The 27,962-nt window shown below is 42.8% G+C and overlaps 1 protein-coding gene across 1 annotated transcript in view; it reads left to right on the forward strand.

Annotated features, from left to right (window-relative positions):
• The window catches only part of LOC144493117 (hydrocephalus-inducing protein-like), a 440,489-nt gene that overhangs the window by 246,978 nt on the left and 165,549 nt on the right, over positions 1-27,962 (forward strand). The window lies entirely within an intron of this gene.

Below are 27,962 nucleotides of genomic sequence, written 5' to 3' on the forward strand. Positions count from 1 at the left end.
GTGGTGGGAAAAATGAGATAGGAGAATCTGGAGGAGGTGGCCCAGATGAAGAGGAAGAGAAGAGGACCAAGAGATTCGGCTTTGAGTGCATTTGGTGATCTGAGTCCAAATTGTGCACAGAATTGTGCTAGCTTTCAAGTGTGTTTGTATTTGTTCAAGTTTCTGTTCAAACTCATTTGCAAATAATTCTATAAACAAGCATAATTGGGCAGTGTTTTGGAACACAATTTTATTTTTAAAAAATATTTTGTATTTAATAATAATCTATGCTATATTTAAGAATCATAACCTGGCGCATTTTAATTGGCCATTCATAGAATCATAAAATCTGGCATTTGCTACCAAATAAACCTGTTGGACTTTAACTTGGTGTTGTTAAAACTCTTACTGTGTTTACCCCAGTCCAATGCCGGCATCTCCACAGCATTTTAATTAATACAGCTGAAAATATACTCATCACAAACTGAAGCAATTTTTTATCAAGAATCTCCGGTACTCTAGACCTATGAACAATTTACTTTTAAATAAATGATGCATAGCTGAGAGAGGAGCCCCGCTTGACAATGAAAATTACTTAGACCCAAATGTTTGCTCCTGGGTCAGGAGCACAGAGGTAGAGAATTCACAGCTCTGTGAGCCCAAGCTTTAAAATGGTAGTCTGCAATTCCTATTTTTATTTCGGTGGGCCATCTGCATTAGAAGCCAGGCCTGCTGTCCCTGAAATGAGTATGGAGGTTGCTGAGTGTGGAGGTGGGCTGGGTGGAAAGTCTGCCTTTGTACTCCAGGACTCGTTGAATTGAATTTTAAAAATGATTAAAACGAAAAACAGCCCTCACTCCCCACAAACACTCCATGCCTCAGCTATGCCAGCGTATGCTCCTCACCTATCCTCATACAACCTTTGCCACCTTGTGGCCCTTTGTAGCTCCTATGGGAACTTAGTACCAATTCATGCCAACCCATGCCTCCCACCCACCACTCTTTCACATTACCCTTTCCATGCCAACTCACTCACTATACACCATGACCTCAGGTCTTATGCTGACCTAAAATAAAGTTATGGATATTAATGAAATCACTATTTTAATCAAAACAACATTCTCATTGATAGAAAAGTCTAAAGATGTGCAGGTTAGGCTGATTGGCCATGCTAAAAATTGCCCTTAGTGTCCTGAGATGTGTAGGTTAGAGGGATTAGTGGATAAATATGTAGGGATATGCGGGTAGGGCCTGGGTGGGATTGTGGTCGGTGCAGACTCGATGGGCCGAATGGCCTCTTTCTGTACTGTAGGGTTTCTATGATTTCTATGAAAAAGTATTAAGTACCTGGAAATTCCTTCAACTACTCTCCTACGAAAACAAACATTTCTGTTCTATAGCCACTTGAACTGTCAATCAAATTGCTCACTTAACAGGCATCCTGCTGTGATAATGTGAGCTTGTAAAATCAGTCAGTGCAACACAAAAATGAAAGCCCTCAGGCTTAAAACAGAGATAATGAAATATCAAGCACTGTTTTTTTTAACTCCATGCTTTTTTTTCAAATTTAAAGCCAAGCAGAGTTAAATCCCTTGATAGTTCCACTAAGATTTGAAAGTTTTTTGACACTTCGACAGTTCATTGACAGCTTGATAATTCCTTGACAGCTTTGACAGCATTACCTTTCTTTGACAACTTTGACAGTTCTTTGGAAACTTTCATAGAATAATAGAACCCCTGGAGGCCATTCGGCCCTTGAGTCTGCACCAACTCTGACAGAGAATCTTACCCAGGCCCACCCCTACCCTATCCCCGTAAACTCATGCATTTACCTCTCTAAACCCCCTAACCTACATATCTTGGAACACTAAGAGACAATTTAGCATGGCTAATCGTCCAAACCTGCACATCTTTGGACTGTGGGAGGAAATCAGAGCACCCAGAGGAAACCCACGCAGACACTAGGAGAACGTGCAAAGACAGTGACCAAGGTCGGAATTGAACCCGGGTCACTGGCGCTGTGAGGCAACAGTGCTAACCACTGTGCCACCGTGCCCTGTTGGAACTTTGGAAGTTCCAATTACTTTTTGCATTTTTATGCACAATCATGTTTACTTTTACCAATCCTAAAGGGTAACTTACACTCCCAAAGGTCCCTTATCTCTCCCAAAGGAGCTCTCAAAGGGGTACTTTCCCTGTCTAAAGGGTTATCCTGGCTTGATCAGGTTCATACCAGCTCTTATTCAGTCCAATGCACATAATTGACTGACTGAAGTTCCACTTCCGTGGAGGCAGCTGATGATTTATATGCCCAGCTGCCTCCATAAAACACTAATGAGCAAAACCCAATCCAACTCCAGTCCAGTCCTACCCCCGCAAAAGTAGGAAATGCGTGTTTGGGGGTAGGTCTTCGAATTTTCAGCTATTTCCACCACAATGGCAATCCTCTGTTGCTTTCATTTTTGAAATTAAAAAAGCAGCAAAGAAATAGGAAATTTTTGGTGCAAATTGCAACTAAGAAAATGGACCTAAAGTGGCTGAATGGACCTCTAATCAGCATCCATTTCATCCAGTTGCTGAGCAGCATCACCATTGTTCACTGGAGCCTGTAGTTGATTTAGGTAATCTTTTGAATCTTAATAGGTCCCTTATAATTAGCAAATGTACTGTCCTTCAGCACTGCAAGAGCTTCCAGCTGAATAAAGAGGTACACTAGGCCATTCCCAACTCTCAGCCTACATATGATGTAGTAACTTTGCAGTATTGGCACAACTATTGCATACCCCCATAACCTCTCTCAAAGACATTTGCTACTCTAAAATGTTTTACATTGCTGTCTGTAGTCCATTGTCACAAATGCACCAACAGATGGGAAACAATGTTTCATTTTTTTGTCTCTGAAAATTGGGAATCTTCTATTGGATCCCATCATCCCAACCCCCAATAATCTTCTCAGTTTCAAAAGAAAGTCTACATGCATAATAATCTGTCATTCCTGGTCTCATTCTACCATAGCTGTGCTGTATCCCATATTGTATTCTTGCATCACAATTTCAATGGGATTCCCAGAATTGCACTTAATACTCTAGCCAAACCAATGTCTTGCTCACCTTCACAATTTCTTACTTATTTTTGAATTCCATTTACCTTTTTTTGAGACACCTTGCAAAGTTTTTCTGTGTTAGTGACGTTATAGAAACCAAACTAATAAGGTGTGCACTGAGTATATTTTATTAATATATTTAAAAGAATATGTCGCATTGATAGGTATTGAGAAGACTTATTTGCAAAGCAAAATCCTTATGTCCAAAATGCCTTCATATTTCAACAAGTTGAAGCGACTACTACAACAAACACAATACTATCCGGTTACAGAACCTTGTTTACTCTATCTCAACATGTGGAACTTTTTGTACAGTTCTATAACATGCCTTATCTTGTCATCCTTCCACTTTTTAGTTTAGGTATTATGGAGATTTCTAGCTCGCAAGACCTAATCAAGAACTTCCCTGTTGTTATTCACAACTTGTTGGCCTATTATCTCAAGTACTTCTTGGCCTGTTGGAAAAGCTTATTTAGCAATTCTTGAGTGTCTCTTATATGCTATAATATAAGTGCAGGAGATTGTGATAATAGCTTTTTCCTCTAGCAATACTGCTTTTATAGACCCACGTATCTCCACCCTTTAAAAAAAATAAAAAGACTTAAATTTATCTATTACTTTTCAAAACCGCAGGACATCCACGCACAATAATTAGGAGCCTGAATAGGCCAAAACACTTTACAGCCATTGAAGTTATTTTGAAGTGTAACCACAATTTTATTGTAGAAAGTGCAGCTGCCATCTTGTGCACTGTTGGGGCCCACTGAGCGCATGCAATAACCTGATTTCTAGTGGTGATGGTTGAGGGATATATATTGTCTAGGACATTGAGGATACCTCTTCTGGCTCTTGCCCAAAATTATCGTAAATTTCTACATCTACTTAAGAGCTTGGCTTAACATCTCATCCGAAAGACAACGGCTGGAATTCTCTGGCAGTTCATGCCAGTAGGATTCTCCAGTCCTGCCAGCAGCACACCCAAAACCCACGGGTTTCCCGCTGGCTTTGGGTGACATCAATGGGAATTTCCATTGACAACAATGGGACCCGCCACTAGCAAACAACGCACCACCTCCCGCTGGTGGGAAACACACAGCTGGGAAGCCGGAGAATTTCACCCAACACCTCTAACAGTATAGAACTCTCAGTTCTGGACAGGAAATTCAGTCTAGAATTTGTGAATTGAGTGGGATTTGAATCACCAATCTTCTAACTCAGAGGTGTGACTGCTACTACTGAGCCAGGATTGATGATCAGTAGGATAATCTTCCGTTATTGCTGGTGAAGAGCTTGGAGCTGGAAGGGCATGTAATTAGGCAGGATGGTGCTGTACCCGAACCTGCCCCCTTGCCACCTCTGCCAGAATTAAGTTCTGAGCATGGCCAAGCTTTTTGCCCCACTACCAATTGAAGCCCATAAGTGTAAAATGAATGTCACTTAAGGGCATCATCCTGTTGCCGCTGGTAATAACCTAGCAGCTGGTGGGCCTGTCACCAGATAGGCATGCACAGCACTAAACCATGTAGCCAGCTTGCCATCTCTGGGGGGAGAGGTGGGTCCTTCGATCAAAAACATCCAGGTCGAGATTCTCGAGTCTCGCACTTCCCGCTGCTGCTGCCAAAGAGAACGAATAATTTGGCGCTCAGCCAAATCTCCATTCACAGCAATAGGACTGGATAATCCAGCTGCGGATGAATTCTAGCATCAGTGTCTGATCAAGGGACTGGACATTGGCAAGGGTTTGGGGGGTGGGGGTTGGGGGGGCACAAGAAGCCACCCCGCAGGTCTTGATGCCAACCTCCTACACTCCTCTCCTGCCCACAAAAGCCTTTCCCTCACCCCTTCTGCACTGTAGAGATTATATGGGTCTAAAGTAAGTAACTCTGACCCACAGGCTGTGCTGGATTCAAATTTGGATAGGGTCAAGTGTCACATTGACACCTTGGTGTGCAGGAAAAGACCGGCGGATGAAGCCAATAACTAGACGAGCATGCCACTGCGTCAATTAGCCAAATTGTTCCAATAAGTTTTTTTACCTATTTTATAACATGTAAAATTCTTACATGGCAGATTCTACAAAATGTCCTGTTTTCAGATCACACTGGTTTTCAAATAGTCAGATTTTAGAGAATGACCCAGAATCCCCGGTCTCCAGAGAGTCATAGGATGATGGATGGAGACTTTCCAGAACTCTCCAGGCTAGTACTGTGTGGCAATTGCCCAGGAAGTTCAAACTTCTGATGGGCAAATAGCCTGCACAGGGAACCATCTGATACTCTGACCTATATCAGAGGCTTTGGATGGTTCCAACTTTCATTGCACAGTAGTTACCCAGGAAAAGTAGGATGAATCAAAACCACTCTAACTCCTGGGTAGCTATAGTACTGACTGCACCGCTACTCCACCCCACCCCTGATCTACCACTGGGACCCCCTGATTGCCCCCACCCTCAGACTACCCTCCCAACTTTTCAACTACTTTCCAATTTCCCCTGAGTAACCCTATCCTATCCTCCTGACCATCCAGCTGTTTACTGACTATACCACCCCTTCAACCACCCTCCCCAATCTCCTGACTAACCCAACTCCTGATGACCTCCCGACTGCCTGCCACCCCACCGCTACCTCTCAACTTCCAGAATACCCACTGACACATCCTATCATGCACCCTGTCCCCCCCACCCCAACCTGGCAGATAGTGCCATAAAAAGGGTTCTTGACTTCATTTCCCCAACACTGCTGTCTCTGGAATGAGTCTGGAGCTGCTGCGCTGTACATTTCTCACCAGGCCAAGTCAGAATGTTGGACAAGAAATGTGCAGTTCCCGACTAATGTAAATTGAAAGGAGTGGAGTGACAATCTGACTGTGATTTCCACTCCTTGGAAGCTTTGGCCCATTGTACCTGTAAATGGTGCAGAAGGATCTGGATTTTCCCATGTCTGAGTCACAAAAAAGTTAGTGCGCAGATACAACAAGTAATTAGGAAGATGGGCATTTTTGCATGGGTGATAGAGTATAAACGTAGGGAGTAGCTACAACTGTGTAAGAAATTAGTGAGACCACGCTTAGAGTACTGTATATAGTTTTGGTTTCTTTATTTAAGGAGAGATGTATTTGTATTGGAGGCAGTACAGAGAATATTCACTGGACTGATTCCTGGGATGAAGGTTTGTCTTATGAAGAAATGTTGAGCAGTTTGGGTCTATATTCATTGGGGTTTAGGAGAATGAGAGGTGCTCGGGAGAAACATAAGATTCTGATACGGGGTGGGGGGTCCTTGACAGGGAAGGTGCTGAGAGGAAAGGCTGAAATTTCCAGGCCTGCCTGGAGCAGAAAGAAAGGCTGGTGCAGGAACTTAGTTGCATGGGAGTCCAAAATTCCAATTCCTGATCGCAGGTTATACTTTTGGTATTAAGATAGAAGAACATTTCAGACAGGTTGACGTTCCTAATGCTAATGGTCTTATGTTCATGGTCAAAAATTTAATACTCATGAGTGAGACAAATGTGCCTTCAGAAATCCGATCATATGTAAGAGGCATGCACTTCCTGCACTTTGGAATGACTAGCTTTGGAATGAGTATCTAGCCCTCTTTTAACAGCATTCTTCTATGGCAGGTGCTGACTTAGTTCGAGTGTCAGTTGTCTAAGGTGCATGAAGGATGACCAAGGGAGGGAGAATGGAGTCGACTGGGCATGGGTTAAGGAAGCTGGATGAGGGAGGTGTGTGGGGAAGGGTAGAACTGAGCCAAGGCAAAGGTCAGCAGGGCAGGGTGGAATATTGTCCAGAGAAGGAAGATAGATGTCTAATGTAGGGAAGGTGACACCAAGTTGCAAGGATGTGGGAGGGAGAGAAGGTCTAGCATATTGGGTATAGGGTTCCTGTTGGTGGATGGGGAGGGGATTTCAGGGCATGGATGGTGGGAGAGAGATGGTACTAAAGGGTGGGGTTGCTGATGTTGACAGTCCTGAGGATTGAACTGAGGGTACTGGACAGCAGACAAAATAATCACAGTGAGAGGGGGTAGTGAGATACAGCAGCAGTGGACCTGTGTCAGTGACATGATCATCAGGTTGTGATCCCGAGCGTATTCTAGATAGATTACCAACTGAGGTGACTGCTCTGTGATGGTGGGGAATATGGAGAAGTGCTTGGACAGTGCTTCCTCTGAGCATTCCAGCTCTTTCTCCTCCGAGATGGAGGGGGGGGCGGGGGGGGCGGGCGCAGAGACCATTCCCTTTTTAAGCTTCAAGTGAGAATGGGCTCCGTAGGCTGCATTGAAGAACATAAGAGATTAGTAGTGTCATGAGCCATGGGGCTTATACAATTTATGTATAAGCCTGCTTCATGTCCAGCCAGTGTGGAGGAAGGAGCAGAAAGGAGGCATTCTCATTACATGTTTAGAAACTTCAATCTCTCCTTTGGCACTGGCATGACACATTCTTCCCCTGCCAACTCTGACTTCTTCTTCCATCAAGGCCGGCGTCCTGATGTTTTGCACTTCTTCTGCTGTCTGTGCACATTTGTGCTCATTGTATGCTTTCTTTTCCTGAAGACAGAGGAGCATTGAGAGACTTGGGCATGGGTATATGATCAGCTTTACAGAATTCATCCTGAATTCTCCTGGGACTTTCCCACAGCTGTCAATTTCTGTGTCTGCGTTACTGGTGAGAAAAATCTGTTTTGGGCCATTTGAACTCCTGTGGCTGGTGAATACACACTGCTCTTGTTTTGGCAAAGAGTTGCATTACTCACAAAAGTGGTGTGCATTGCCTCATCTATACAGTCAAAATTTTCCATCCTGTTCAAAGTTAGAACCTTTTTTGCTTTTGTCTTGCCCACCTGCCCTCAAAACCTATTACACCTCAAAATTTGCCTCGTTCTGTGTAAAGGTCACAGAACAGACCTGTCAACTGTGCTTTATTCCACAGATGTGGCTCACCTATTACTTATTATCTCTAACTAGATTTGTTACAGTCTAAGGTGTTAATTTTTACATTTAAGACATGTTAGGTGAGGACAGCCAAGTGGAATGTGTGGCTTTTCATGTGTGGGGAGTCTTGGATGCTACCAGTATCCTAGATGACCACGTGAAGGCAGTGCTCCCAGCAGCAGAAACCGGAGCTCCAGGTTTCGGAGCTTGCGTAGCGGCTGGAGACACTGTAGCGCATCCGTGAGGCTGGGTTACATGGATAGCACATTTAGAGAGGTGGTCACGCCACAGCTCAAGGGGCTAGAGGAAAGAAGAGAATGAATGACCACCAGGCAATACAGAAAGAACAGGCAGGTAGTGCAGGAGCCGCCTGAGGTCCCACTAACTAATCAGTATTCTATTTTGGAAACTGATGATGGAGCTGGTACCTCAGAGGAGTGCAGTCAGAGTCAAACTTCTGGCACCACAAATGACTTGACTGTACAGAGGGGGAGGAAGAAGAAAGGAAGAGCAATGGTGATAGGAGATTATTTAGGGGCCCAGATGGGTGTTTCTGTGGCTGAAGACTTGACTCCAGGATGGTGTATTACCTCTCTGATGCTAGGGTCAGGGATGTCACTGAATAGCTGCAGGGCATCCTGAAAGGGGAGGGTGATGAGTCAGAGATCGTGGTATACGTTGGTACCAATGATATAGGTAAACTGAAAAATGAGGTTTTGCATCAAGAATTCAGGGAGCTAGGCAGTAGATTAAAAAAGCAAGATCTCTAAAGTTGTATCCCTGGATTACTTGTAATCTCTGGATTATGGGGAGGTGATGGCCTAGTAGTATTATTGCGAGATTATTAATCCAGAAATTCAGCTAATGATCTGGGGACCCTGGTTCAAATCCTGCCATGGCAGATGGTGGAATTTGATTTCAATTTTAAAAAATCTGGAATTAAGAATCTACTGATGACTATGAAACCATTGTCGATTATCGGAAAAACCCATCTGGTTCACTAATGTCCGTTAGGGAAGGAAACCAGCGTCCTTACCTGGTCTGGCCTACATGAGGCTCCAGAGCCACAGGAATGTGGTTGACGCTCAACTGCTCTCGGGCAACTAGGGGAGGCCAATAAATGCTGGCCAGCCACCGACATCCACTGGCTGTCCTGTCTGGAGACAATACACATTTCTTTAACCTGTACCTAATGCTCCCTCCACTCACATTGTCTGTATCTTTAAATGTAGCTGTAAAGATTTGCATTCTAATCAGTATTCTGTAACTTGATTTTGTGTCTCTGTATGCCCTGTTTGAGAGCAGATATCCACTCCATCTGACGAAGGAGCAGCGCTCCGAAAGCTAATGGCATTTGCTACCAAATAAACCTGTTGGACTTTAACCTGGTGTTGTTAAAACTCTTACTGTGTTTACCCCAGTCCAACACCGGCATCTCCACATCATAATTAAGGATAGCCAGCATGGCTTTGTCAGAGGGAGGTCATGCCTAACAAATTTGATAGAGGCGGGGATTCTTCCAAAAAAATATGAAGTGCTTAACGTGCGGGAAAATGGAAGTATTTCCCGCCCGTTTTTTGGACGTACTTACCATAGCGAATCTCTGACACTCTGAGCATTGCAGAGTGCCTCAGCGTGATTCCCTCTGGTAAGTAGGGGGGCGGGGCCTATTCCTGCCCAAGAGGTCCCAGCAGCATAGCACTGAGTGGGCCACTGTACAGACGCCGATCAATCAGAAGAGATCGGCGCATGCACAGTGCCCCCATTGCCGGCTTCCCAATCACTGGCTTTCTGACCTCCCTGCTCCCTGATCGCTGGCCTCCCAGTCCTCCCCGGCCAGCGCCTATGTCACCCCCCTGGACAGTCCCGACCACCCACCCCAATGGCCAGCCCCGATTGCTCTCGTCCCTTCCTCTCACAGCGATCCTGATTGCAGAGTGGCAGCCCCCCCCCCACCCCGATAGGCTCTGCCCCCTTGGCACTGCCCAAGGGGCACCGCCCCTGCCCCTGATCGTCCAGAGGGGCCTCAATGGCCTTGTTCCCTCCAGTAAGATCAGAGAACTTGTTCTCCGTTAGTGGGGAGCAGTCGTAAATGCCGCTGGAGGGAACCTCTCCCAACAGCAGGTAGGAGGGGGAGGGGAGTGGGAGGAGACACCAGTGGGCCCAAAGAATATTTTCCTAGGCCCACTAATTATATTGAAATTCTCATTTCAGGATGATAATCAGCTCAATGCCGGAAATTGGCAATTTCCAGCACGGAGCTGATTATCATATTGAAATGATTACACTCAAAAAAGTGCCTGAGAGACTCACAGTCGGCGTAACTGGTATCTCCTGACCCAGCGAAAGAGAATCCTGGCCAGAATTTTTTGAAAATGTGACCAAATGTGTGGAAGGGGGACATGCAGTTGATGTAGTTGATATGGATTTTAGCAAAGCCTTTGACAAGGTCCCACATGGGAGTCTGATTGAGAAGGTTGAAGCAAGTGGAATTCAGGGAAACTTGGCGAGATGGATTCAAAACTGGCTTCGTAATAGAACACAAAGGGTGGTGGTAGAAGCATTTTCGAGTAACCGGAGACCGGTATCCAGTGGCGGGCCACAAGGTTCAGTGCTGGGTCCCTTATTGTTTGTTATATACGTGAATGATATAGATGAGAATGTGGGGGGGAATGATAAGTAAGTTTGCAAATTAGACCAAGTTGGTAGAGTGGTTAATAGTGAAGAAGATCGTCAGTTACAGGAAGATACAGATGGGTTGGCCAAATGGGCAAAGCAATGACAGATGGTATTTAACCTTGATAAGTGCAAGATGACGCAGTTTGGAAGAAGTAACAAGACAAGGGAGTATTCAATGAATGGCAGGACACGAGGAAGCTCAAAGAAACAGATGGATCTTGGGGTACTTATTCATAGATCCCTGAAGGCAACTAGCAGGTAAATAGGGTAGTTAAGAAGGCTTATGGAACACTTGTTTTTATCAGTTGTGGCATAGAGTATAAGAACAAGGAGGTTATGTTGGAGCTGTACAGAATATTGGTTAGGCCATAGATGGAGTACTGTGTGCAGTCCTGTTCACTCTACTATAGGAACAATGTGATTCTAGAAGAAGGGGTACAGAGGCTATTCACCAGAATGTTAAAAGCAAAATACTGTGGATGCTCGAATCTGAAGCAAAAACAGAAATTGCTGGAGAATGCACAGGGTGAGTAGGGAGCAGCTGTTCCCTTGGTTCAGGGATCAATCACAATAGCTTTAGGGTACAGAGCAGGAGATTCAAAGGGGATCTTTTTCACTCAGAGGGTGGTGGGAATCTGGAATGCATTGCCTGGGAAGGTAGTAGAGGCCAGAAACCATACAACCTTTCAGGAGTATTTGGATGAGCACTTGAAACATCATAACATTCAAGGATATGGGACAAGTGCTGGGAAATGTGATTGGATCAACTTTAGTGGTAGTCTTTGTTGGTTCAGATGCGATGGACCAAAGGACCTTTTCTACGCTGTATGACTCTATGGGCGAGATTTTCCGGCTGTGCTTGCCCTAAGACCGTAAAGTCTCGCCCGAGGTCAATGGACCTTTGCATGTTCTGTGTCCCGCCCGCTATGATTCCCATGGTGGGCAGTTCAGGAAAATTCCACCCTATGACTCTATGAACTGACCAAGATTCTTGAAAGTCATTTGTCATCTAAACTAATATTTGCTGAGAGATTCCAATTTCATTGGCGGAGCCAAGAAGATGATTGCTCACCAAATCACTGAAACTTGTTAAGATCGTGGTGGCCATGAAAGATGATTCTCAAATTGGAGCTGGAGCCAAAACACACAAGAAAGAAATGTTCAGCATAATTTTTTGGCATTAAACAATTTCATCGTATCTGTAGGCAGACGATTTACTTTGTTGACCGACCATAGGCCATTGACGACATTTTTGATCCATGCCAGGGAATTCTATCATTAGCAGCAAGTCATCTACAAAGATGGGCATTGATATTATCAGTACATAGTTATAAAATCAAGGATCAGAGATCAGAACAGTGTACCAATGGACAAAATTGAATCACAAGACTGCTACACCAACATATTATATTTCTCTCAGGTTGAGAATGTTCCAATAACATTGTCTCAGATACAAAGGCACATGAGGAATTAACTGGTAATGGGTAGGGTCATGGACATGGTTTTAAGGGAAACACCACTGGACAAGCAAAAGAAGAATCCTGAATTCAGACCATATATAATGAGGGAACTTGAATTAACTGTCCATAATGGAGTATTGCTATGGCGGATCAGGGTGATCATCCCTACATGCTTACGAAGCCGAGTCCTGGATCTACTGCACAAAACTCATTCAAGGGTAGTGTGGGTGAAAGAGCTCAGACAAAGCTATTTTTGGTGGACAGGACTTGACTCACAAATAGAAGAAAAAGTGGGGCGATGCTCTACCTCTACAACCACTTCACCCATGGTATTGACCAAAACAATCTTGGCAGAGGATACATATCGACTTTGTGGGACCCATTGAAGGTTACATGTTTATTGCTCTAGTGGATGTGCCTTCAATGTGGCCCAAAGTCAGGATGATGAAATCCACCATGGCTTAAAAAAAACCATAGCATAGTTGGATGAATTGTTCGCAAGATTTGGACAGCCTGAACAACTAGTCAGTAATAATGGGATGCAATTCACACCCCAAGAATTTGTGGACACCTTAAGAACAGTGGAACACAACACACAAAGATTGCCTCATATCATCCGTCCACTAACGGATTAGCAGAGAGGCTAGTACAGTCACTGAAACATGCCATCAAAGTGTCAACTGACGAAGGTTCACTATCCAGGAGAGTAAACAACTTTCTCATGTCCTATCAGAACCCCACGACTCGTGCCACCACACAAAATTCACCATCAGTGTTGTTCCTGAGAAAGAAACTGAGAACTAAATTCAATCTACTCACATCACCTGACACTACTGCAATAGTAGAGCAACCACAACAAGCACAAGCTCTGTGAACAAACATCGAAATTGAGGAGTTTTAAACAGGGAGAAAGAAATTTAGTGAGAAACGACTCAAGTGAAAAGTGGGTATCTGTTACCATTCTAGCTATGACAGGTCCAATTTCTTATACAATGCAACTTGATGACAAAAGAATATGGCGGAGACATGGATCAAATGCTCCTTTCAAAAAGTGAATTAGGAAAGACTGTATCAGACAGTCTCAAGTCAAACACCCAAGTTTGTGAAATCCCTGAACCAAGGATTACTACGGAAACAAGTTCAGATTCTATTCCAGTAGAACAACCAACATCTCTGGAAGCTGACAACAAATCAACTTTACAAGGTGAAGTATCTGATATTCATGAGAAACAGGCTACCGAGGATGTCAAAGATCAGACTCTGGAATGTTGTATGTTAACAAAACAAAATCCACATCCACCAAAAAGATTTGTATTAATTGTACATATGTAGATAATAATACTTGGTAATGTAACTGATGTTCATAGTGGTTGATCATTAATGTTTAAAAGTTTGTTGTCATACAACTGAGGTAGAGGGGGAGGGACGTTATGTATTGTAAACACAGTAAGAAGTCTCACAACACCAGGTTAAAGTCCAACAGGTTTATTTGGTAGCAAAAGCCATTAGCTACCAAATAAACCTGTTGGACTTTAACCTGGTGTTGTGAGACTTCTTACTGTGTTTATCCCAGTCCAACGCTAGCATCTCCACATCATGTATTGTAAAGCCATGCATCTCTGTGTGATTAGTCACATGATGTGCTGTGACACCACCAGAAGATTTTCACCGCTCTTCCATGTTGAACTTTATAAGTAATGCATCGGTGTGGCACCTCAGAAATCCGTTTTCCTTGTTGTTAAGTTGGTCAGAAACAATTGCACATACACAACAGTAAAGATCTGTGTTGAGGCTTCAATTATTCACTATTTATTTAAGGTGATGAGATGGAAGAAAAGCCACATATCAAGTTTGCCTATGATACGATGTATAGACAGAAGTGTAAAATTACTAAGCAATATTGAAAGAATGTTCAAAACTGTAGCAATGGATTTCAGTGTAGGCAAATGTGATGTCATGCACTTTGAACCAGAAGAGGATAGGACAGGGCATTTTCTAAATGGTGAAAAGCTAGAATTTGGACGTAGGTTGCAAATCAGCCATGATCTTCCTGAATGGTAGCAGCTTGAAGGGCGAGATGGCCGACCCATGTTCCTATATTCCAACTATTCTTTTACATTTTAGGTACTTTGAAAGGCTTTGAAGTCTCCCTCTATATTGACTATTTTACTTCTTTCGTGTTCTCTCTTAGTCTTCCTAATCTCCTTTTCCCCTATACTTTTATACTTGTATATTTCTGCATTATCACTCTATGTTCGTTGTATGTCACTTTTTGACGATAATTTTTCCCCTAATGTCTAATTATACATGGATCCCCAGACTCTTTGATACAATTAGTTGTCAAGTGTTTAATTTATACCTTATCTGTCTTAGATTTAATTATCTTTCACTTTAGGCCATAGTTTGACCTGTAACATTCTTCAATCGGTTAATCTGGGTTGTGCCCAATTTCATCTCATTGAAGTTACATTATTACTTATCTACCATATTTATTTTTGATTTTCTTTTTTCTTTACCTGTTTTATTAATGTGAACCTAATTAGAATATGGCCATGATTTATGAAGTGAACAAATTCCTTCAGGTTACTTGATTGTCTGATCCACCAGATTGAGTATCTCCTCTTTCCCTGTTTGGTATACACCATACAAATTAAGGACATAGTCCTAGAAGTATTTGAAGATTCCTTTCCAATTTTAATCATCTTTTATATTGCTCCAATCTACCTTTGGATAGTTTAAGTCTCTCATAATTATAACCCTGCCACTGATGCACACATCTCTAAATTGTTTACAAATGTCACCCTTAATTTCTTTCCCATTATTTGATGATTTATCATATGACTCAATTATTTCTTAACTCTACTGAAGTAGACTGTGGAGAGCCACCATCAATGAAACTCTTTCCTTGCTACCACTGTTGTCTCTCCTTGACTGCCAGGATCCAGTATTTCGAGTGAGGGTGACACTTTGGAAAATCACAGGTTGCAAACACTCCATGCAAGAAATACTTCCCATTGAGATTGCCAACTGACAAACATCCCTCACTGTTGGGTTGTCTGTGGGTGAGGGGTGCAGAGATCAGTTCCATTCAGGAGGTTCACAAAAGGTTTTATAAAAACAGCGGGAGGTTTATTTTTACGTGTGCATTGTACAGGCGCCAATCCTCAATTATGTCACAGTGTGATCACGTTACCGTCCTCTTAAAGGGGTCATGCCACACACACTAATTCCCTGAATACAGAACGCTCACCTTATCCAACTTTATTTAATGCTTCTCACATCACATATGAATACTGTCATCCTTGTCTTGTCATGCAACCCTTTCATTTTCTATTTTTTTCTTATTCTTTCATTTGCTTTGCTCTTTAATCACTCTCCAGCTTCCCTAAGGTATATCTTGTCATACCTTTTCATTGATATTATTATTTTTAACTGATTTATCCCTTCATTATATTCACGCTTTACCCCCAGGGGCTCCAAGACTTCTGCATACAAATTAAAATGAGGATATCCTGTAATATTATAATACTTCCTGGTATTTAATCCAAAGGTTTTATTTGCATATGAGTCCTGTTAATCCTTTTCGTTTTAAGCTAGCTCACCAGGCTGCTTTTAATCTTTACTTTAAAAATCAGGTCCTCCTCAGCCTAATCCTTGAAGATTGGATTCACTCATGAAGAGATGAAATTTCAGTGAGATTGGCTGACTCATAGCATTATTAACTCCTGGGTAGGCAGTTGAGAAATCCATGGAATCTGTTTTAGTCACACTTACCTTTATTGTGCAGTGTGCCTGTTAATTCACATGCATCTCTATAAAAATCCTGAATGTTAGAGTATAAGATAGATATTATAAACTGTTTTATCTTTCTGACCTTGTATAGTAAAATTTATTTTTTTTGTTCAAAACCCATGGAATCTTGTGGCTTTATTAATTAAGCAAGCCTCTTGAATCTCAAACTTTGTCTATTTTAAACAAAACATTCTTGATCCCTAATTAAATTTCACCAACAGCTTAAGTCTGGCAAAGGATCATAACATAGGATCATGTTATGAAACATAGGAAAGTTGGGAACAATACTTGTGGGTGGTGCTGGGGGGCAGCGAAAGAAGTGAAGCAATGAGCAGCATTTTAGAAGGAGTTTGTTGACATGGTTTCTGAAGTTTTGATTGCATTCTCAACGACATATGTGGTTCCGTAAATTCCTTTTTAATGTGACAAAGATGTAAAATATTACTAGTCAATTGATTTAGTGCATCAGCACAAAATTTTTATTTTGATCTCAATCCTCCCAACGGTACCTTTAAAACATTTAAATGTGAGTTGTCACAATGGATATTCATTAACATGTCAGTCAGAAACTATGGTATTGCAGAACTCTGAATTTCTGCATTACTTCATTGAATAGGAAATCCCATAAAAACATTCATTTTTATTTACATCGCAACTGAAAATAAATTTTAAAAGTCTCATTGAGTATTGCCCCAATTGAAATGATATAAAGGAACAACAAATTACGTGGATCAGATTTCTATCTCATCAACCTCTCCAAACAGGAATACCAAAGGAATAAGAAAGAACTATTCACGAACCCTTTGAATGTTTTAAATTCAAAATCAACTATCAGCAAGTGAAGTTGAACTTTGAAATTTTTTTGTAGCTTTTCTTCTTTGTATGATTCCACAGATTTCACCCATTGTTCCTACTGGAGCCCAAACAATGAGTACCATTAGGGTATTCCATTTCTGAAGCCATCACACAAAGATTAATCTTGTCCTCAGCCAACATTCACACATTAGCAAGAACCACAAAAGACTGAAAAATAGCAGGCTAGTATTTCCATCCTCAACCTGAAGTGCCAAATCCCTGGCCACTACTCCAGCTGAATGCAGTATTAATCAAACAGATAATAACTTAATATTAGCATTTTAAGTGCAAGATCCAGAAGAGCCTTTACCCAACAGACCATCAATTCAAGAACCTTTCTTTATGTAAGACCCCACATGTCCCAAATCAAAGCATTGTGATGAACAAATATTGAGTCTGCTAAGTGAAGGGGAATGTGTGGTTCCAAAATAGATCCTGAGATTTATGAAATTAAAGGATTCCCTTCATTATAAGGGAAAGGTCAGAGATGGTGATGTTATTTGTGACTGGAAGACTTGAAGATCTCGCCATGGACTTCTCTCCAAAGGTTGTTGTAACTCAGAAAGCTTCAACAATAACTCACTTTTCAGTGTTTCAATTTTATCTCCCAAGATTTCATTCTTCTGGACTCTCAAGTTTACACTGAAGGACCAACTCACAAGCACAACTTCAGCTCTTTAACAGCACCAAGCTGAACACTACCACTCCAAAGGGCACCTCAACTTGGAGCCAGCAACCTTCAGCTGCCTTCTTGTATCTTCAGGGCTTCTCTCGAGCGCTCTCCAATTCCAAACTCCGATGTCATTAACAATGGCCCATCTTTCAGGGTTTCAATTTCATCTCCTAAGGTTCTGTTCCCCTGGATTCGTACCAAATTACAGGATAACATTCAGATCTTCAGCCGTGCCAAGCAGAACCTTACTGCGTGAAAGAGGGTATTTTTGCTCCAACAGCCCGCATGGCGTCACAAACCTTTAGCTGCCTTCTTCTCTTAAAGACTGCTCCCAGCAGCTCTTTTCCTACTTGGAGCCTGTTTTCCTGCTCCTCCCTTTTCCCTTAACTGGGACTATTTTCTGTATCCTGTCTCTGGAACTTCCCATATTTGGGATTTCCTTTGGGATCTATTCCTATCCCCTGCCTGGCACACTTGCCAGCAATGGTGTGCTGCACCAGGTCATGACCTGGAATTTTGCACCTTTTTCTTTTTTTTTCTCTTTAGGCATAGGTATGCTGGCCCCGTCTTGTCTCGAAGAACTTAAAGATGCAGATCTGCTGAATTGTCCATGTGCAGTCTGCTCCTAGTAAGTCTGAGGGTTTGTCAGGACTTAGAGTTTCTGATCTTTGAGCTCCACGAAACAAGTATAGGTTTTTTGTAATAACTAAAGGAAGTAATCTAGAACGTACACCTGTGGGTGCTCTTGCTTTGATTGAAACTGATACAGAATTTGAGTAGAAATTTCCAATCTCGGAATTTACACCCACAGGGAGCAGTTCTATCAATTGGATGATTTGGATCCAGTCAGTGACCTAAAAGGTAGGAGCCTCTGAGTTGGGGAGCTGCCTCAATATTGGTTGACTGTGCCAAACATGGTTGTATGACTGGCACTAATATTAAAACTGAACAACTCAAATTTGAGGCTGTGGAAGAAAAACCTTCACCACAGAATGCAAGTCATAGTTCAGCTTGATGGGCAAATCTGTGCTTTAGTTTGTGATTAACTTTATTTCATTCCATTAGCTTTCCCTTGCTCCTTGCTTCATTTCCCAGCTGAGAGAGCAAGCAGTCTCTTGTCAGTTTATGTCTACGTTTCAACGAAGCCATTCACAGCAGGTCTGAAAATAGTTTGGAATGTTGTATCATTCCCTCCTTTGCTGGGAAATGCCTGGCCCCTGTTAGGTATTTCTCTTGATAGCAAGGCTAAGATCTTGGATCTGTCATGGAACTGCAGCCATCAATTGCATCTGACCTTTCTTTGGAACAGCGTGATCATTTTGTACAATTGCGAATGGATTTCAAGTCTGTAATTCAATGTCAATCTTGATGGTGCTTATTAACCTTGAGAGCTATATCATCACCATAACCGCTATTGTATTAGAGTGTGGATTATTCCCTTTCTCCTATATTTACCCACTCTCATTGGATCTATCCAATAATAATCTTTGCTATTTGCTCTTATGTTTGATGAGACAATTTTTCTATGCCAGCATTCAGTTGAGTTAGAATAATGTCCCTGTTTTTATTTGCCAGTGGTTGTCCTAAAATGGTATTGATTCATCTATTGATTTATTCACAGTGAATTAGGGAGTAGAATTGACAGGTGCTAAAATGCTGATTTTACATTAGTGCCTCTGAGGTTTTGCATTTTCAAAGGGAACAAAGAATTCATTTCTGTTTGATGCAGCAAGTACATTGGGATCACCTTGCAGCCTCTCAAAGGTAGCAATACTAACCAAGCATAACTTCAGAAAGAACTTTGATGTTAGTTCATGGGTGACTTGTATTCTCAAAAGCTAATAACTTTTAATTTTCTAGCCCTTTAAAACTTTTCTTTTCTTCTGCTCATCAGCGGCAAACTGTTTGTAGTGGAGATGAACATATTTTCAATTCAGACAAAGAGTAACCCCATCAAAATAAAACTTTCATGCTGAGTGTAAATCGGATAAATACAGATAATGGGAAAGAATTTGCTTTGTTTTAGTAGCTGAGGTCAGCTGCAGAATGGAGAGCATTAGCTATGAGGAGAGGTTGGAGAAACTTGGTTTGTTCTCACTGGAGCGACGGAGGTTGAGGGGCGACCTGATAGAAGTCTACAAGATTATGAGAAGCATGGACAGAGTGGATAGTCAGAAGCTTTTTCCCAGGGTGGAAGAGTCAATTACTAAGGGGGCATCGGTTTAAGGTGCAAGGGGCAAGGTTTAAAGGAGATGTACGAGGCAGATTTTTTACACATAGGGTGGTGGGTGCCTGGAACTCGTTGCCGGGGGAGGTAGTGGAAGCGGATACGGTAGTGACTTTTAAGGGCGTCTTGACAAGTACATGAATAGGTTGGGAATAGAGGAATATGGTCCCCGGAAGGGTAGGGAGTTTTAGTTAAGTCGGGCAGCATGGCCAGTGCAAGCTTGGAGGGCTGAAGGGCCTGTTCCTGTGCTGCAATTTTCTTTGTTCTTTGTCCTAAAGCTGTTTGTAAGACCTCAGACTCCAAGGAGCATCCACTTTTCAATGAGTGTGAAATTTTCATTTTCTTACAATAGCAATCCCGTGTCTTCTCAGTAATGGCCAATTTATACTGAATTATACCCCGTAGAAGTGGAATCATTGCTTGAACAAATAAAGCAAATCACCATCATATGAGGCATTTGTTCTGAGCTCCTTTAGATGAAGCGCCAGATTTGTCCATACAATTGAATCATTGTCTGAGCACTCCTTTAGTCCACTCGATGAGGACTCCAGGCATCCCATTGATGGGGTTGTAGAAGAGTTCATCCACAAAGTATGAGTTACTGAAAGGATTACTTGCCAAGTGAGCAGGAGCAGATTGCCCAAACAGCCTCTCTCACTAGCAGTGCAGAATCAAAGCCTCGGGGGGGAGGGTTACCATTACCATCATTCAGCCGCACCAGATTAGGGCACAAATTGGCAAACGTGTTGCTGATAATAGAACCATAGAATCCCAACATTGCAGAAAGAGGCCTTTCGGCTCATCAAGTCAACACCAAGGAGAAAATTTTCCTGTCCTGCCCACCGTGGGAATCACAGAGGTGGTAACCCCATCCACCCCTTGGAAAATCTGGGGCGAGCCCGACGGCTCCTCCCTGGAAACCACAATGCAATTTTGTGTGGCTCAGTTGTGGCTTCCATCTCCCTCCGACCCTGAAACAAGATGCCTCACCTCCATGAGCTACGGGCCAATCAGAGAATCAGCAGTTTTTTAGTGCCACTGGGGGTAGTGGCCACTGCTGGGGCTACAGTCAGCAATGGAGGGTAGAGAAGCAGGTAAGTGAGGTGGGCTCACCAAGGTCAGTCAGAAAGGCAAAAGGGTGTGGGGAGGTCTTACTGTTTGGAAAGCAGTAAGGTCAAAATGAAAATTGACCACATTGAAATGCATTAAGTGCTTCAGCTGCCGAGGTCAGCCAAGACAGTGTGGAACCCTCGTACGCTACATTAGTTAACTTTGCTTAGCCAATAGGGGGAGGCTATAGAATAAACTTTAAGGAAGCTGATGATTTTAAAAACAAGAAAATGCTATTTAAAAAAAAAAAGACAATTAAATATTTACAAGGTCAAGTGTGAAAGATTTGAGTGAACAATCAATAACCACACACAAATGAGATCATTTTCCTAACTCTCCATGTAACTGATTGAAATAAAGAACACGCATTTATAAAGCAACTTTAACATCTTCAAGCCATTCTGAAACCCTTCACCATCAATGAAGTACTTCTGAAGTGTAGTCAAGGTTACAATGCAAGTAAATCTGACAGGCACTTTGCAGAAAGGAAGGGCTACAGGGAAAAATGACCAGACGATTGGTCCTGCTGGTGTTGATTGAGACATAACTATTGACCCAGCGTCCTATGGAATGAAATAATCTGTTATGGAATTAGACGGAGGGTAGGAGTAGACTTTTGTGAAACTTGAACACCAGCGTAGACTGCTGTAAATTCTAGTTATGCAATATAAGGTAACCTCAAAATCAGTTTCACGTTAATTAGTTTTTAGTTTTAGTACATTGTAGCCTTAAAGGGGTTAGTGACTAGGTGTTCCAACACTTCTTTGTTAGTTACAGTCAGCCAGTGCACATCTATTATGGCCTTTGAAAATTAAATTTCAACCAGATGAACCGTGTATCCTTTGTGTATCCTTCCTATCTGTAGAAGTTGGCTAACCTTTAGGTCTGAATTCACATAATGTATTGAGTGGATGTCTGACCTTAATACCTGGCTCCTACATTTAGGCTGAACTGTTTCAATTGCCCTATCACTCCAAACTTGCAAAGCATGTATTGTCAATATGCTTTTTAAAAAAAATTCTCCTACAGTATGTACTTACTGTCATATCTAGTTTGGTAAAAGGGATATTTCACATATTTAAACACTATCACTTGCTTGCTTGATCACAACATTCAACTGAACATCCAGACTCTGTTTCCACCATGTTGAACTATGTGTATTCAGAATGGAAAAATGGCAAATGAAGGAAAGGTATAAGTTATGATAACATAAAAGTTTTTGACACATGGCTTTGAACATCTAGATGAACCAAATGAAATTATAATACTGTCATAGTTTTGTACAGCACAGCAGTTTTAAGCAGCTTAGTAACTGATTTGCAAAGTCATAGTTGTAAGCTTGATTCCTTTTTAATGCTGCATTAGCTGATCTTACTGTTGGAATTCTGAATAGGGAGGGAAATCTTAACTGGAGTTTACCAGAGTTACTACTCTTCCTTCCCAATGCTCCTGCTAGAAGATGAGTGCCTGCAATGTCAGATGAGAATGGGATTAGGCTAGACTCTGATTTTTTAAAATTATTTGTTTTTGGGATGTGAACATTGCTGGTAAGGTCAGCATCTATTGCCCATCCCCATTTGCTCTTGACCAGTTGGTGGTGAGTCGACTACAGCTAGGCGTCTGGAGTCACATTTACGCCAGACAGGGTAAGAATGACAGATCTCCGCTCAGTCAGAGGGCACTAGTGAACCATGTGGGCTTTTTTCTAGAGATAATTCAGTAGTTTTGTGATCATTATTAGCGAGGCTATCATTTTATTCCAGATCTAATAAATTGAATTTATCCCTGCCCTAGTGGGATTTGAACTCGTGTCTCTCGGGTGTTAGGCTGGTCATCTAGCTTACTAGTCCAGTAGCATTATCATTATACTACTATCTCCAAATGTTTCTGTGTTTGAATGATTTTTCACTAATTACTGTGTAGACTCACATTTGTATAATGGCAACTTGGGTGAACTATAGTTGGCATTTAAGAGACTGTAGCTCAGTAAGACTTTTTATCTTAAGAACAGAAAAAGAGTGGGAATACTGAGGATAAAGTACACTTCTTACTCTGTTGAAGGATTGTTGATGTTATTGTGTACTTGAAAGCCAGCATGTATATCAAGGGTTCATTTTTCCATTCATTGTGTAAAGTGACAACTTTATTAAAGACGACTTCACAATAGCAGTGCACCATTTAGCTCACTGAGCTGGTTTTGCCATTTTTAATGATTCTGACAATTTTGTCCAATTTAAATATCCTATCATTTCTCCAACTGCACAATAAGCATTTCCCTTTCAACACCCAGAATGTACCTGTGGCCCCTGGGAAAGTGTGCTCCATATTGTCACAACATTTTAAAGAAGCTTTTCCTGAATTTGAAGATGATAACACCTTTAGATTCCCCGACTGGAGGGGAGTTGACTTCATTTATATTCTGCTGCCTTAATGTTTCATCTACCTCAATTTAGGCCACTTCTATCTTGTAGAAAGGTTTAAAGAATAAGAAAATATAAGATTCCGATCAGATATTCCAGAAGTCAGTTGGATGGTGCCATTTTTCAAATAAATATCCTGGGAGGGAAATTTGCTACGGCTCTTCGGGGGGGTTTAAACTAATTTGTCAGGGGGATGGGAAAGCGAGCTGTAGTCCAGAAGCCAGTGTTGAGTGTAGTGAGGTACTGAGGAGGGTATCAAGGTCGCAGGAGCGTACCAGCAGACAGGAAGGTGGGTTGAAGTGTGTCTACTTCAATGCAAGGAGCATCCGGAATAAGGTAGGTGAATTTGGAGCGTGGATTGGTACTTGGGACTACGATGTTGTGGCCATTACGGAGACATGGTTAGAACAGGGACAGGAATGGTTGTTGGAGGTCCTGGGGTATAGATGTTTCAGTAGGAGTAGGGAGGGTGATAAAAGAGGTGGAGGAGTAGCATTGTTAATCAAGGATAGTTTAACGGCTGCAGAAAGGCAGTTTGAGGGGGATCTGCCTACTGAGGTAATATGGACTGAAGTTAGAAATAGGAAAGGAGCGCTCATGTTGTTGGGGGTTTTCTATAGGCCCCCAAATAGTAATAGAGATGTGGAGGAAGAAATTGCTAAGCAGATTATGGATAGGTGTGGAGGTCACAGGGTAGTTGTCATGGGTGACTTCAACTTTCCAAATATTGATTGGAACCTTTACAGGTTGAATAGTTCGGATGGGGCAGTTTTTGTACAGTGTGTGCGGGAGGGTTTCCTGACACAATATGTGGATAAGCTGACAAGAGGTGAGGCCACATTGGATTTGGTACTGGGAAATGAACCGGGCCAAGTGTTGGATTTGTTTGTGGGAGAGCACTTTGGAGTTAGTGACCACAATTCGGTGTCTTTCATTATTGCAATGGAGAGGGATAGGGCCCTATGGCAGGGCAAAGTTTATAATTGGGGGAGGGGTAATTATGATGCGATGAGGGAGCATAAGATGGGAACAGAAACTGTCAGGGAAAGGCACAAATGAAAAGTGGAGCTTGTTTAAGGAACAAATACTGCATGTCCTTGATAGGTATGTCCCTGTCAGGCAGGGAGGAAATGGCCGAATGAGGGAACCATGGTTCACAAAAGAGGTTGAATGTCTTGTCAAAAGGAAAATGGAAACGTATGTAAGGATGAGAAAACAAGGTTCAGTTGGGTCGCTTGAGGGTTACAAGATAGCAAGGAATGAGCTAAAAAAAGGGTTTAGGAGAGCTAGGAGGGGGCATGAGAAGTCCTTGGTGGGTCGGATCAAGGAAAACCCCAAGGCTTTTTACTCTTATGTGAGAAATAAAAGAATGATCAGGGTGAGGTTAGGGCCGGTCAAGGACAGTAGTGGGAACTTGTGCATGGAGTCAGAAGAGATAGGAGAGGCGATGAATGGATACTTTCCTTCAGTGTTCACCAAGGAGAGGGGCCATGTTTTTGAGGATGTGAGTGTGATACAGGCTGATAGGCTGGAAGAGGTAGATGTTCTGAGGAAAGATGTATTCGCAATTTTGAAAAACTTGAGGGTCGATAAGTCCCCTGGGCCAGATAGGATATATCCTAGGATTCTTTGGGAGGCAAGGGATGAGATTGCAGAGCCTTCGGCTTTGATCTTTGGGTCCTCACTGTCCACGGGGATAATGCCAGAGGACTGGAGAGTGGCAAATGTTGTTCCTCTGTTCAAGAAAGGAAATAGGAATGACCCTGGTAATTATAGGCGGGTTAGTCTTACTTCAGTGGTTGGTAAGTTAATGAGGGATAAGATTTATGACCATTTGGAAAGATGCAGCTCAATCCGGAATAGTCAACACGGATTCGTGAAGGGTAAGTCTTGTCTCACAAATTTGATTGAATTCTTTGAGGAGATAACTAAGTGTGTAGATGAAGGTAGAGCAGTTGATGTCGTATACATGGATTTTCGTAAGGCGTTTGATAAGGTCCCCCATGGTCGGCTCATGAAGAAAGTAAGGAGGCATGGGATAGAGGGAAATTTGGCTGATTGGGTAAGTAACTGACTATCATTGCCTGGACCTGCAGAGTCTCACTGGCTGTCCTGTCTGGAGGAACTGATAGCCAAGTTCCGCACACATGAGGACAGCCTCAACCGGGATATTGGGTTCATGTCACACTATTTGTAAACCCCACAGCTTGCCTGGACCTGCAGAGTCTCACTGGCTGTCCTGTCTGGAGACAATATACATCTCTTTAGCCTGTCTTGATGCTCTCTCCACTCACATTGTTTGTATCTTAAAGACTTGATTAGTTGTAAGTATTCGCATTACAACCATTATTCATGTAAATTGAGATTGTGTCTTAAATGCCTTGTTTGTGAACAGAATTCCCACTCACCTGAAGAAGGGGCTTAAGGCTCCGAAAGCTTGTGTGGCTTTTGCTACCAAAGAAACCTGTTGGACTTTAACCTGGTGTTGTGAAACTTCTTACTTATCTCATAGAAGACAGAGAGTGGTGGTGGTGGATGGAAAATTTTCAGACTGGAGACCAGTTACCAGCAGTATACCACGGGGATCAGTGCTGGATCCTCTGCTATTTGTGATTTTTATCAATGACTTGGAGGAGGGGGCTGAAAGGTGGATCAGTAATTTTGCTGATGACACCAAGGTTGATGATGGAGTAGTGGATGAGGTAGAGGGCTGTTGTAGGCTGCAAAGAGACATTGATAGGATGCAGAACTGGGCCGAAAAATGGCAGATGGAGTTTAACCCTGATAAGTGCGAGGTGATTCATTTTGGTAGGACAAATTTGAATGCGGATTACAGGGTCAACGGCAGGGTTCTGAGGAATGTGGAGGAACAGAGAGATCTTGGGGTTTATATCCACAGATCTCTGAAGGTTGCCACTCAAGTGGATAGAGCCGTGAAGAAGGTCTATGGTGTGTTAGTGTTTATTAACAGGAGGTTTGAGTTTAAGAGCTGTGGGGTTATGCTGCAACTGTACAGGGCCTTGGTGAGACCACATTTGGAATATTGTGTGCAGTTCTGGTCACCTCACTATAAGAAGGATGTGGAAGCATTGGAGAGAGTGCAAAGGAGATTTACCAGGATGCTGCCTGGTTTGGAGGGTAGGTCTTATGAGGAAAGGTTGTGGGAGCTAGGGCTTTTCTCTTTAGAGCGGAGGAGGATGAGAGGCGACTTAACAGAGGTTTATAAGATGATGAGGGGGATAGATAGAGTGGACGTTCAGAGACTATTTCCTCGGGTGGATGTAGCTGTTACTAGGGGACGTAACTATAAGGTTCATTGAGGGAGATGTAGGAGGGATGTCCGAGGTAGGTTCTTTACTCAGAGAGTGGTTGGGGTGTGGAATGGACTGCCGACTGTGATAGTGGAGTTGGACACTTTAGGAACTTTCAAGCGGTTATTGGATAGGCACATGGAGCACACCAGAATGATAGGGAGTGGGATAGCTTGATCTTGGTTTCGGACAATGCTCGGCACAACATCGAGGGCCGAAAGGCCTGTACTGTGCTGTATTGTTCTATGTTCTAAATAAAATATGCCTGACTCCTGCCCATTTAACCATAGTAAGAAGTCTCACAACACCAGGTTAAAGTCCAACAGGTTTATTCGATAGCAAAAGCCACTAGCTTTCGGAGCGCTCGCTGCTCCTTCGTCAGGTGAGTGGGATTTCAGTTCACCAACAGGACAAACAAAGACACAAACTCAGTTTACAAAATAATGGTTGGAATGCGAGTCTTTTACAGGTAATCAAGTCTTAAAGGTACAGACAATGTGAGTGGAGAGAGGGTTAAGCACAGGTTAAAGAGATGTGTATTGTCTCCAGCCGGGACAGTTTAGTGAGATTTTGCAAGCCCAGGCAAGTCGTGGGGGTTACAAATAGTGTGACATGAACCTAAGATCCTGTTGAGGCCGTCCTCGTATCTGCGGAACTTGGCTATCAGTCTCTGCTCAGCGACTCTGCGCTGTCGTGTGTCGTGAAGGCCGCCTTGGAGAACGCCTGTCTACCTGATACGCTGCAGGAAAGGATGTCCCGAGGCATGGTACATTGGGGAGACCATGCAGACGCTACGACAACGGATGAATGAACACCGCTCGACAATCACTGGTTCTCTTCCTGTTGGGGAACACTTCAGCGGTCACGGGCATTCGGCCTCTGATTTTTGGGTAAGCGCTCTCCAAGGCGGCCTTCACGACAACGCAGAGTCGCTGAGCAGAGACTGATAACCACGTTCCGCACACATCAGGACGGCCTCAACTGGGATCTTGGGTTCATGTCACACTATCTGTAACCCCCACGACTTGCCTGGGCTTGCAAAATCTCACTAACTGCCCTGTCTGGAGACAATACACATCTCTTTAACCTGTGCTTAATGCTCTCTCCACTCACATTGTCTGTACCTTTAAGACTTGATTACCTATAAAAGACTCGCATTCCAACCATTATTTTGTAAACGGAGTTTGTGCCCTGTTTGTGAACTGAAATCCCACTTACCTGACGAAGGAGCAGCGAGCGCTCCCGAAAGCTAGTGGCTTTTGCTGCCAAATAACCCTGTTGGACTTTAACCTGGTGTTGTGAGAGTTCTTACTGTGTTTACCCCAGTCCAACGCCAGCATTTCCACATCATTTAACCATATCCCACTCCCTGCCTTTGAACAGCTTACTTTGGGAGGGACTGTTCTAGAGCCTTCACCAA

The sequence above is a fragment of the Mustelus asterias genome, chromosome 4 (genome assembly GCF_964213995.1).
Source record: "Mustelus asterias chromosome 4, sMusAst1.hap1.1, whole genome shotgun sequence".
In the NCBI taxonomy this organism is placed as follows: Eukaryota; Metazoa; Chordata; class Chondrichthyes; order Carcharhiniformes; family Triakidae; genus Mustelus; species Mustelus asterias.